This window comes from Pseudorca crassidens, chromosome 2 (genome assembly GCF_039906515.1).
Source record: "Pseudorca crassidens isolate mPseCra1 chromosome 2, mPseCra1.hap1, whole genome shotgun sequence".
In the NCBI taxonomy this organism is placed as follows: domain Eukaryota; kingdom Metazoa; phylum Chordata; class Mammalia; order Artiodactyla; family Delphinidae; genus Pseudorca; species Pseudorca crassidens.
In genome coordinates this window covers 25,594,995-25,607,010 of record NC_090297.1, presented here as the reverse complement: position 1 = coordinate 25,607,010, position 12,016 = coordinate 25,594,995, and the positions used below count along the sequence as shown (strand labels likewise).

Below are 12,016 nucleotides of genomic sequence, written 5' to 3'. Positions count from 1 at the left end.
TAAAGTCAGCAACAGAACAAGGATGCCCTCTATTACCACTACATATTATTTAACACTGTTCTGGAGACATTAGCCAATGCAATTAGACTAGAGAAAGAAACTACAGAAAGGAACACTGGAGTGTAGGAGGTAAAATTACCATTGTTTTCAGATAAGATGATTGTATACCTGGAAAATGCAACAGAATCAACTGTAAAATTACCACAAACAAAAAGAGTATTCATTCAGGGCTTCCCTGGTGGCGCGGTGGTTGAGAATCCGCCTGCCAATGCAGGGGACATGGGTTCGAGCCCTGGTCCGGGAAGATCCCACATGCCGTGGAGCAACTAGGTCCGTCCGTGTGCCACAACTACTGAGCCTGAGCTCTAGAGCCTGCAAGCCACAACTACTGAGCCCACATGCCACAACTACTGAAGGCTGCATGCCTAGAGCCCGTGCTCCACAACAAGAGAAGCCACGACAATGAGAAGCCTGTGCACCACAATGAAGACCCAACACAGCCAAAAATAAATAAATAAATAAATTTATTTAAAAAGAAAGAGAGAGAAGGACAGACCAGTGGAGTATACTAGGAAATCCAGAAATGTACCCCAGTATATGCGGGAATTTAATATATGATGAACAATAAAAAGATGAGCAACTTACTATGTGGCACTGGGACAATTTTTAGCCTTCTGGAAAAAGAAACTAAGCTGGATTTTCACCTCCCATCGCATATCAGGATAAATTACATATGGATCAAAGACTTAAGTGTGAAAATAAGGCCATAAAAGTGCTAAGAGAACATTTGGAAGATTTATAAACTCAAAGTGGGAAAGGCCTTTATAACCATGACTCAAAATACAGAAGCCATAAAAGAAAAGATTGATACATTTAATTACATAAAGATAAAACAAAATTCTGTATGGCAGAAAAGATCACAAAAAGGCAAAAGACAAATAACAACATGGCAAAAATGTCTATTAGAGAAAGGGCAATCTCCATAATATACACCAAGCTTCTACGAAATTGGCACAGTAACCGAAGATAAAATAAGACAAAGGATAGCTCACAGAAGGAGAAATACAAATGTCCCTTATCATATGAAAGGATGTTCAACCTCAGCCATAAAAATATAAATGCAAATTAAAACTATACTCTAACACAACCTTGTAAAGCAATTACACTCCAGTAAAGATGTGAAAAAAAAAATAAAACTACACTGATGTTTCATTTTTCCTCTCTCAAATGAGCAAAAAAATCCAAACATTTGATAATATTGATAAGACTGTGGGAAAGCAGGCACTTTCAATCTTTACTGGCAAGAATATAAATTGGTATGACCCCATGGCAGGCGATTTGGCAACAGTTCTCAAAATTATGAATGCATATATTCTCTTACCAAGCAAGTTCACTTCTGGGAATTTATCCTACAGGTATACTGGTACATGATCAAAGTGACACATGTACATAGTTATTCACTGCAGCACTGTTTGGAATAGCAAAAGACTAGAAAAATGTCCGTCAGTAGGGGAGGACAGTCAGATGGAAGATGGCTATGATACATACATGACACATATGATACATGATACACATAGTTAAGTTTTTTAAAAAAAGGGAAGGAACAGGGACTTCCCTGGTGGTCCAGTGGTAAAGAATCCGCCTTCCAATGCAGGGGATGCGGGTTCGATCCCTGGTCAGGGAACTAAAATCCCACATGCCGAGGGGCAACTAAGCCCGTGTGCTACAACAACTGAGCTCGCACACCTCAACGAGAGAGCCGGCCTGCTGCAAACTACAGAGCCCACGCACCCCGGAGCCCATGCGCCACAACTAGAGAGAGAAAACCCGCATGCCACAACGAAGAGCCCACACCGCAACGAAAGATCCCGCACACCTCAACGAAGACCCCACATGCCACAACTAAGACCCAACGCAGCCAAAAAAATAAATTTTAAAAATAATAAAAAAATTTTAAAAAGCAAGGAACAGAGTATATGTGTGTGTGTGTGTATACACACACAAAATACAAGGGAATAAAGCAGAAACTCTGGAAGGATTAACAAGAAACCAGGATGATGGTTGCCAGTTGGAGGCAAGGTGGGACCTGGGAGATAGAGGCAAAGATGGAAGGGAGACTTTATATGGTATACTTTTTTAATATTTTGAGGTTTTTTTAATTTTTAAAAATTATTTATTTATTTATTTTTGGCTACGTTGGATCTTTGTTGCCGCACGCAGGCTTTCTTTAGTTGCAGCAAGTGGGGGCTACTCTTCGTTTCGGTGCACAGGCTTCTCATTGTGGTGGCTTCTCTTGTTTCAGAGCACAGGCTCTAGGCGCGTGGGCTTCAGTAGTTGTGGCACACGGGCTCAGTAGTTGTGGCACGCAGGCTCAGTAGTTGTGGCACGTGGGCTCAGTAGTTGTGGCTCACAGGCTCTAGAGCGCAGGTTCAGTAGTTGTGGCACATGGGCTTAGTTGCTCTGCGGCATGTGGGAATCTTCCCGGACCAGGGCTCGAACCCGTGTCCCCTGCATTGGCAGGCAGATTCTTAACCACTGTGCCACCAGGGAAGTCCCAGTATTTTGAGTTTGAATCATATGAATATATACTCAAAAATAAAAATTTTAAAGTGTGTCAAACAAGTGGGTGAAATATTAACTATCAGTCTCATATTTAGCCAGATCTAGGTTGTAATTCAAGATTAAGATATCTTGGGAGCTCTCAGAGTAATGATATTCTGTGTCTACTTAAGTCAAGATTCATGTGCTACATGAACAAGTGACAAGATGACATTCCATTATGAAATGTTAAGAGGTTGTATTTCTTGGGAGAAAAAGAGAGAGAGACAGAGAGAACAACAAAGCTACTGCCAGATGAACAAACAGCTACACTATTGCAATTGTCAATCTGCTTACTGGTCTGAACACAGTGATGATGACAGGAATGGGAAGGAAGGAAAAGATACAAATGTCTTGAATGGGAAATAAATCCATGGGTCTTGATGGCTGATTGAAAAATCTTACTACATATTTTCAGAAAGCCCCACAGTAGTCCCCAGAGCTCTTATAATTCTTATTCGATTTGCCTAATTGTACCAAAGTGTACCACGATTTGTAATTGGCTGTGGAAGGCTAGAGAGACATAAAAAGAACACAGCGATTTTAAAAACATAGGTGTTTAGTAGTATCACTAACAGAAATTAAGAAGCCAGGAGGAAGAAAGCCAGGTTAGAGAAAAAGCAATGACTTAGGTTTTAAGTACACGGTGTTTGATGTGAGTGAGAAATCAGGTAGCCGTGGCCAGAGGGCCACTGGAAATGCTAGTCTGAAGTTTAAGAGGGGAAGTCAGACTTGAAGGTGGAGACGTGGGAGATATTTGCAAATAGAGATGAAGGGGCTCAGAGGAAATCCAGGCTGAGGAAAGAACCAGGAGGACTGTGCCGACCGTGGAGCAGAATGGGGAAGAGAAGCCAGAGTTATAGTCAGAGAATTACAGGGAGAATCAGGAGAGCATGTGGCATGTACACGGAGGGTGGGGAGCTTTAAGAAGCAGTGAAGGGGTCAACACGGTGAGAAATGAAAGGGCCACAGCAATAATAATAGTAGCAATGTGCACTGTCTCCTGAATCCTGACACACAACAACCTATCAGGTAGATGGTATTGCTAGCCCCATCTTACAGAAAAGGGTATTAACCCGGGGAATCCCCTGGTGGTCCAATGGTTAGGACTTCCTAGGACTCTGTGCTCTCACTGCTGAGAGCCAAGGTTCAATCCCTGGCTGGGGAACTAAAATCCCATAAGCCGCAGCAAGGCCAAAAAAAAAAGGGGGGGGGTGGGCAGATATTAACCCAGACAGTGACTCCAAAGCTGCAGGATGTAACTGATGAGCTATACTCCTTGAACAATGTCTCAGGGAGAGCTGGGAGATCAGAGTTCTAACACTAGTTCTACCACTAAATTAGCTATATGTCCATGGACAAGTAACTTTCCCTTTCTAAGTTTTATTTCCTTCTCTGCAAATTGAGGGTATTGGTCTAGATAAACTCCAGCTCTTATGTAAATTTGAGTCTTTGATTAAAGCAGAATGGAAGAAATACATACACAAGATAGGCAATGAATTAAAAACTTAGCCATAATTGAACAGGGAGACCTGGCCAAGAAAATCAGAATGTTGAATGTTTTATACAGTGACTTTTCAAGCAATAAACCCATACTCTGATACATAAAATCTATAATTGCAAAACTCTACTTTTTATCTATATATTTAAGTCAGGTATAACATCAAGAATTAAAATTTTTCATACCTGGAAATTTATAAATGCTGCTCTTGAAACCCTGCTAAGTTGATTGAATGGAGTAAAAAAAGGGAAGATTCCAAGTCTGTGTATGAAGGATTGTCCTGTAGAGACAGAAAAGAGCTATTTACAATGAACTTTTGTAATAAGAGACAGAAACATCTGCTAAGGTACATAATAAATATTTATTCAAATAAATTATAAGGGAGCATTTATCAGGTATCATTTTTTAGCATACAAAAATAGATCATCTGGCACAGAATATTAGCTGACGGGAATCTTATCCACCTATCTATCTACCTATTTATAACCCAAAACTTAAAATTAAAATCTGCAAGAAAAGATTTCCAAAATTAAATTATGGCAAACTGAAAGCAAACATACTTTTTAACTTTGAGAATAAAATAAACTTCTTAAGACAACAGCTATTCAAAGGCAGGCCAATAGATGAAATACCAAGACAGCAACATATGTTCTATTACTCTTTTCCTGCAAGTGGCATCAATATGATTTGCAAGAAAACCAAACAGAATAGCTTTAAAGATTCAACTTGAAAAGTTAAACATTTCTTTAAAACTCTATGGTTAAGAGGGAAGTGGGGGAAAAAAGTCCTACTACATATGTTCAGAAAGCCGCACTGCAGTCACCCAGATCTATCATTCAATTTGCCAGATTGTACTACAGTGTACCACAATTTGCGAGAGGAGCTGCAACAACGTGTATTAAAAATGTTTCAGTTTCTACTATATTCCAAACCTTTTTCATTACCAAAAAAAAAAAAAATCTGTTCAACTATTTTGTTCATTGACCATGAAGTTTTGTTAATGTAGTGGCTGTTAAAGCTTTATGTCCATAGGTAGTGGAAAAATGAATTTAATGCTTTTTAAATCAATGAATTAAGCTAAGAATTCCCACCAAAATAATTCTGACTAAATTAATGAAATCACTTTTTAAAATAATGTTTTTTTCTGATTATAAAAGTATTATACACTTACAGAAAATTTTAAAAATACAGGGAGATATAAAGAAAACAAAATGAAATAACTTTTAAATGAGCATCCTGAAAACACCACCAGAGAAAAGAGAACTGCTCAAATATACTTTAGTTAGTAAAACAAATGCATCAGCTATCCACCCATGAGGAGGTCGAAATTCTGGCAACTTAAACCATTCAAAACACTGCTATTTAAAACACTGACCTAGAAGTTTACAAAAAAATTTTTTTGAACAGCAACCAAAAGAGAAAATAGCCAAGATGATCTGAGTATTCCATAAAGTGTCATGTGATTTCCTCTTATGATTGGCAAAGTTTATTTAAGAAGAAACAAGTCCCACAGTCTTTATATGTGGGAAGAATGGGAGATTTAAAAAAAATTTATCTTTTAATTTTTTTTTTTTTTGATGTTGGAGGTAGGAGTTTATTAATTAATTTTTGCTGTGTTGGGTCTTCGTTTCTATGAGAGGGCTTTCTCTAGTTGTGGCAAGCGGGGGCCAGTCTTCATCGCGGTGCGCGGGCCTCTCACTATGGCGGCCTCTCTTGTTGCGGAGCACAGGCTCCAGACGCGCAGGCTCAGTAGTTGTGGCTCATGGGCCTAGTTGCTCCGCGGCATGTGGGATCCTCCCAGACCAGGGCTTGAACCCGTGTCCCCTGCATTAGCAGGCAGATTCTCAACCACTGCGCCACCAGGGAAGCCCCTAAATTTTGTTTTTTAAACAAAGGGACGAAAAACAAACTAAGAGCAAAAGGTGATGGAGTTGGGAAGCAGCAAACCTCTTACAGTGGTTTATCAACACTTTTTATGTGTTTACATTTAAAGTACAGCAAAGAATAGAATTGGCTATGAAAAGGATTTTAAGAAATACCCATAATTAAAACAGCAGGATCTAATTTAGGGGTAAACTAGGATTCTGTACTCGGAGGAACAAAACAAATAACTTTTTTTTTAACAACTTTATTGGAGTATAATTGCTTTACAATGGTGTGTTAGTTTCTGCTTTATAAAAAGCAAATAACTTTTGAGAACAACTCCTCCCGACCCTAAAAGCTCATCTACCCCAGTGAGCGAGGAGGGCACTTAGTAAAGGGTATTCACTTTGATAGCTTTAATGTCACTATTTCAACAACGCTACTTAAGAGCACTAACTAGCACTGTGCAGTGTACTGGGTCTGTACAGTGGCAAGCAAAATTAATTCTGAGGCTTTTTAAGAGAACTGACTTCTGAACATTGTCTGTACCCAAAACAGTTTATACATGCTTGATGAAATGTCAGTTTTAGCGATAACCAAGTTCTACCCTGGCAGAAATTAGTTAAGAGTAGATTTGTGTATTAACCCCCAGCATCCTTTCTAACTTCTTTGTGGAAAATTAAAAAGACCATTTCCCAGACTCCTTTACAGTTACGTTTCCCCATGTGAAATGGGGCCCATCTATCAATGTTCTTCCGTGAGATTTGGAGGCAGAAATGAGGTGGGAGCCACCTTTCTGCTGCTCTGGCTGTTAATGCTGGCAAGCACATTTATGGAAACATTGGGTTTTTCTGCAGCATTCCAGTGTCCAGAGCCTCATGGTTGTCAAGAGACAAGTTTGGTGGAGACAGCCGTGACTAGCTGGTGGGTGTTAAGGGGCAGTTTCAGAATAGCAATTTCTTGACCCTTGAATTGCAGTGAGCAGTGTCATCTGGAACTCAGAAGTGCCAGTGGTGGCCTCCCGATTCCCTCCCTTGGAGGCCCTGTTTGGCAGTCTGGTCCTGGGAATAATTTCTGAAGGCCCAGCCCAGAGCCCACTCCTCTCAGCCTTTCCAATGATTCTGCAAACGAATTAAAATGCTAGAGCGGTTGCTCTTTCCTGCAACTAGGCCCAGATGACATATTAGCACATCAGTTGCCTCAAAATGTAAGCAGAAGGGTGATTAGTCTGTGGGCAGCAGTACTGGGCAGTGTGCTTGCCGGTACAGGCTCTGGAATCAGACTGCCTAGGTGCAAATTCTGGCTCTGCCACACATTAACCTCCCTGGGAAGTTAACCTCCCTGTGCCTTAGTTTCTTCATCTGTAAAATGGGACTAGTAATAATACCTATACCTTCTAGAGTTATGCGACACAGTAAATGAAAAGATAATCTAAGTAAAGTGCTTACAACAGTGGCTGTCTTATAACAAGCCCCTGAGAGATGTTAGCTATTATTAGAGTAATAATAGTAATCACTATTATTAATTATGCAGGCCACTTTAAAACACTACTTTAACTGAGCAGGAAATGTAAACATTTTAGAATTTTATTACCACACATTTTCTTGTAGCCTAAAGAATGCTTACTTATACAAAAGTGGACACAGAAAAAATCTGACTGGTTCCCATATTTGTATACTCAGAGAGAGTGATCATTTCAAAACCACAGTGTACCTGAGGATAGCAAACCTCTACTCTAACTAGTCAATTAATTAGTTACTCTAACTAGTTATTGGAGACCTCACCCTAAGGGTTATTTTTTTTTTCAACTGAAGTATAGCTGATTTACAATGCTGTGTTAGTTTCTGCTGTACAGCAAAGTGATTCAGTTATACATACACATATATTCATTCTTTTTTAGATTCTTTTCTCATATAGGTTATCACAGAATATTGAGTAGAGTTCCCTGTGCTATACACTAGGTCCTTGTTGGTTATCTATCTTATATATAGTAGTGTGTGTGTGTTTATCCCAAGCTTCTGATTTATCCCTCCCCCCCTCCACATTGCCCCTTTGGTAACCATAAGTTTGTTTTGGATATCTTTAAGTCTATTTCTGTTTTGTAAATAAATTCATTTGTTTCTTTTTTAAAAAAATTAGATTCCACATATGAGTGATATCATATGATATTTGTCTTTCTCTGTCTGACTTACTTCACTTACTATGATAATCTCTATGTCCATCCATGTAGCTGCAAATGGCATTATTTCATTCTTTTTTATGGCCGAGTAATATTCCATTGTATATATGTACCACATCTTCTTTATCCATTCCTCTGTCGATGGACATTTAGGTTGCTTCCATGTCTTGGCTACTGTAATTAGTGCTGCAATGAACATTGGGGTGCATGTATCCTTTCGGATCATGTTTTTCTCTGGGAGTGGGACTGCTGGATCATATGGTAGTTCTATTTTTAGTTTTTTAAGGAACTCCATACTATTCTTCATAGTAGTTGTACCAATTTACATTCTCACCAACAGTGTGGAAGAGTTATTCTTTAGAAACAATTTTTGTCATTTTCCCATTTCAAATGTTACCTCATTAATTATACTCTATGAACCAGGGTGTTTGTTACTTGGGTTTTTTTTCAGCTTCATTTAGATATAACTGACAAATAAAATTGTAAGATATTTAAAGTGTACATTGTGGTATACATATATATTGTGAAAGGATTCCTCCCATCTAGTTAATTAATACATCCACCACCTTAGATATTTATCTTTTTTGTTGTTGTTGTTTGGTGAGAACATTTAAGTTCTACTCCCTCAGCAAATTTCAATTATACAATACAGTGTTATCAACTATAGTCACCATGTTATACATTAGATTCTCAGACCTTGTTCATCTTATAGCTGAAAGTTTGTGCCTTTTTACCAACCTCACCCTACTCCCCCTACCCTCCAGTCCCTGACAACTACTTTCCTACTCTCTGCTTCTATGAATTGGACTTTCATTTTTCAGATTTCACATATAAGTGATAACATGCAATATCTGTGTTTCCCTGTCTGGCTTAATTCACTTAGCATAATAAACCCTCCAGGTCCATCCATGTTGTCACAAATGACAGGATTTCTTTTTTGTCATGGCTGAATATTATTCCAGTATATATACAATCATATTATATATATATAATAATATATATATCACATCTTATTCATCCATTCATCCATTAACAGACAATTAGGTTGTTGTGTTATTCAAAACTTAGGTTGTTTTTAAAATGTTATCACAGAGGAGGTTTCATAAGAATGAGATGTGTATAAGATTTGCAATCTCAAAGTTTAAAATTTAATGTTTAGGCTTAGAATACTATTCTAATTTACATATTAAGAAGGTCATAGATAAAATGATGGCCTGGTTTGGTTTGCAGAAGTGTCCTCTGATGATAAAAAATATATTGTAGATTTTGGAATAAAGCTTCCCCCAAATATTCTGAAATTATAAGAACCTTGTGTTGCGCCTTATCCAACAATGCCAGTGAGATAGAGGGACCTGAAGCCTAAACAAAGGTGTTTGTTATACCCTCGACGGTTCAGATGCTGCTGAGAGTCCAGGACTCAAAGCAGTGCAGATTTCCTGAAGGGTTAGAAAAACAACTGAAAGAAAGCAGCTTCATCCTTGATTCGGTAGTTAGGTTTACACTGTTCTGAACTTCACAGAGCTATACATATTTTCTCTTCCGTTTTTTTTGTTTTTGTTTTTTTTGCGGTATGAGGGCCTCTCACTTCTGTGGCCTCTCCCATTAAGGAGCACAGGCTCCGGACGCGCAGGCTCAGCGGCCATGGCTCACGGGCCCAGCCGCTCCGCGGCATGTGGGATCTTCCCAGACCGGGGCACGAACCCGCGTCCCCTGCATCGGCAGGCGGACTCCCAACCACTGCGCCACCAGGGAAGCCCCTCTCTTCCTTTTTTTTAAGAAAAAATCTTTTAATTCTATTTTCATGAGGTCAGATATTCAAACTGAAATGTGAAATGTATTCATTCAATACCTATTTATTGAGCATCTGCTCTATGCCAGGCTATCCCTGGCCCTGGGAACACAAAGATGATGACATGTCAAAGATCAGTGCTCTAGAACAACTCAATGTCTATCAGCAGAGAGAGAGAGTCAGAGAAAGAGAGAGAAAGAAAATACTCCTAGTAGAAGTAAACTATAAAACCAAGGAAGCAAATGACTTTGCCTGGGAGTGTCCACAAAAGTTTCCAAAAGGCAGAACCGTCGAGTCTTGAAGGATGAGTAAAAGTTCATACATGAAAAAGAGGACAAAGGGCATTCTCAACAGAAACACCAAGGGCAAAGGCACAGACAGGTATTAAACAGCATGACCTCTTCAAAAAAAGTGTGCTATGACTAGAGACTCAGGGTCTGTGGAGGGGCAGTGGAAGATGAACGGAGAACAGTATGTAGGTGCCAGATCCTGAAGCCCCTCCACTTTTGTAGGTTTGGGGCACTTTTGAAGGATTTTAAGAAGAGTGACATGGTTATAGGTCCACCAATGACTAGCTATGTGACTTAGTCAAGTTGCTTAAATCTAAGCATCAGTTTCCTTTTTGCAAAGTGGGGATATTGACTGTTAAGAGGCTCTAAGGAAGTCTGTTAAGAGGATTACATAAGATAATAGCTAAGATAAATAAGATTAACAGCAATAAGAAATAAATTAAGACAAACAGCAATAAGCACATGAAAATATGTTTAGCCTCAGTAGTCATTAGGGAAATGCAAGTAAAAATCATAATGAGATACGACTTCACACCCGCTAGGATGACTACAACACACACACACACACACACACACACACACACACACACTCGAAAATAACAAGTGTTGGCCACGATGTCGAGAAATCAGAACCTTCATGTACTGCTGGTTGGAATGTAAAATGGTACGCCCATTTTGGAAAACAGTCTGGCAGTTCCTAAATGATTAAACACAGAGTTACCAAAGGACTCTGCAATTCCACTCCTAGGTATATGTCCAAGAGAAATGAAAATAGGTCTCCATAGAAACTTGTATACAAATGTTTATAGCAGCATTATTCATAATAGTGAAAGAGTGGAAACAACCCAAATGTCCATCAACATTTGGGAAAATGGATAAACAAAATGTGGTAGATCTATACAATGGAATGTTATTCAGCCATAAAAAGGAAAGAAGAACTGATTACCTGCTACAACATGGATGAACCTTAAAAACCTCAAGCTAAGTGAAAGAAGCAAGTCACTAAAGTCCATATATTTTATGATTTCATTTATATGAAATATCCAGAATCGGCAGATGAAACAGACAGACAGTAGGTTAGTGGTTGTCGGGGGTTAGGGAGATGCAGGAATGGGGAATGACTATTAATGGATATGGAGTTTCTTTATGCAGTGGTGAAAGTGTTCTATAATTAGAGGGTAGTGATGGTTGCACAACTCTGTGAATACACTAAAAAGCACTGAATTGTACACTTTCAAAGGATGAATTTTATGGTATATGTTATATCTTTTTTATGTTATATCTTAATAAAACTAAATAGCTAATATTTGAATGTTTACTAGGCACAGTACTAAGCATTTTACACTCATTATCTTATTTCAGTCCTCACAATAGCCTCATGAAGTAACTGCTGCTGTGATTCACATTGCATAGATCAAGAATTGGAGGCACAGAGAAATGAAAAGAAAATCTTCTCCAAGACTGCGCAACGAGCAGCTGAACAGAGATTGGAATTCAGGCTGACTGACCCCAAACCAAAGCACTCATAAGTCTCGCACTTTTCTTCTGACCATAATGTATGCAAAATGCCTAGCACAATACCTAGCATGCAGTTAGGGCTCAATAAATATAAGGTATTATTGTTATGATGATCCAATTTGTATACCCAGAAGAAAACCTGAGACAGCATGGAGGAAGAGAACAGTGGGAGAGGTAGGGCCAGCGAGATCATTTTAAAGGCTTGATGCAGTTGTCAAAGCAAGAAATGGAGAGGAACTAAATTAAGGCAGAGGACAGTGAATAACAGAAGTGATAAC

The 12,016-nt window shown here is 38.9% G+C and overlaps 2 protein-coding genes across 7 annotated transcripts in view; one reads left to right on the top strand and one right to left on the bottom strand.

Annotated features, from left to right (window-relative positions):
* ZBTB8OS (zinc finger and BTB domain containing 8 opposite strand) overlaps positions 1-12,016 on the top strand; it is a 131,775-nt gene that overhangs the window by 59,408 nt on the left and 60,351 nt on the right. The window contains exon 8 of one of the 5 annotated variants that reach the window (XR_010940707.1): positions 11,583-11,845. The exons of the other annotated variants lie outside the window; for them this stretch is intronic. The gene's annotated coding sequence lies outside the window, so the exon portion shown is untranslated. Of the gene's footprint in view, positions 1-11,582; positions 11,846-12,016 lie in introns of those variants that run through there. 5 annotated transcript variants of the gene reach the window in all.
* Positions 1-12,016, bottom strand: part of ZBTB8A (zinc finger and BTB domain containing 8A) — a 53,641-nt gene that overhangs the window by 37,586 nt on the left and 4,039 nt on the right. For both annotated transcript variants that reach the window (XM_067725296.1, XM_067725295.1), the window contains one exon: positions 4,285-4,379. The gene's annotated coding sequence lies outside the window, so the exon portion shown is untranslated. The remainder of the gene's footprint in view (positions 1-4,284; positions 4,380-12,016) is intronic.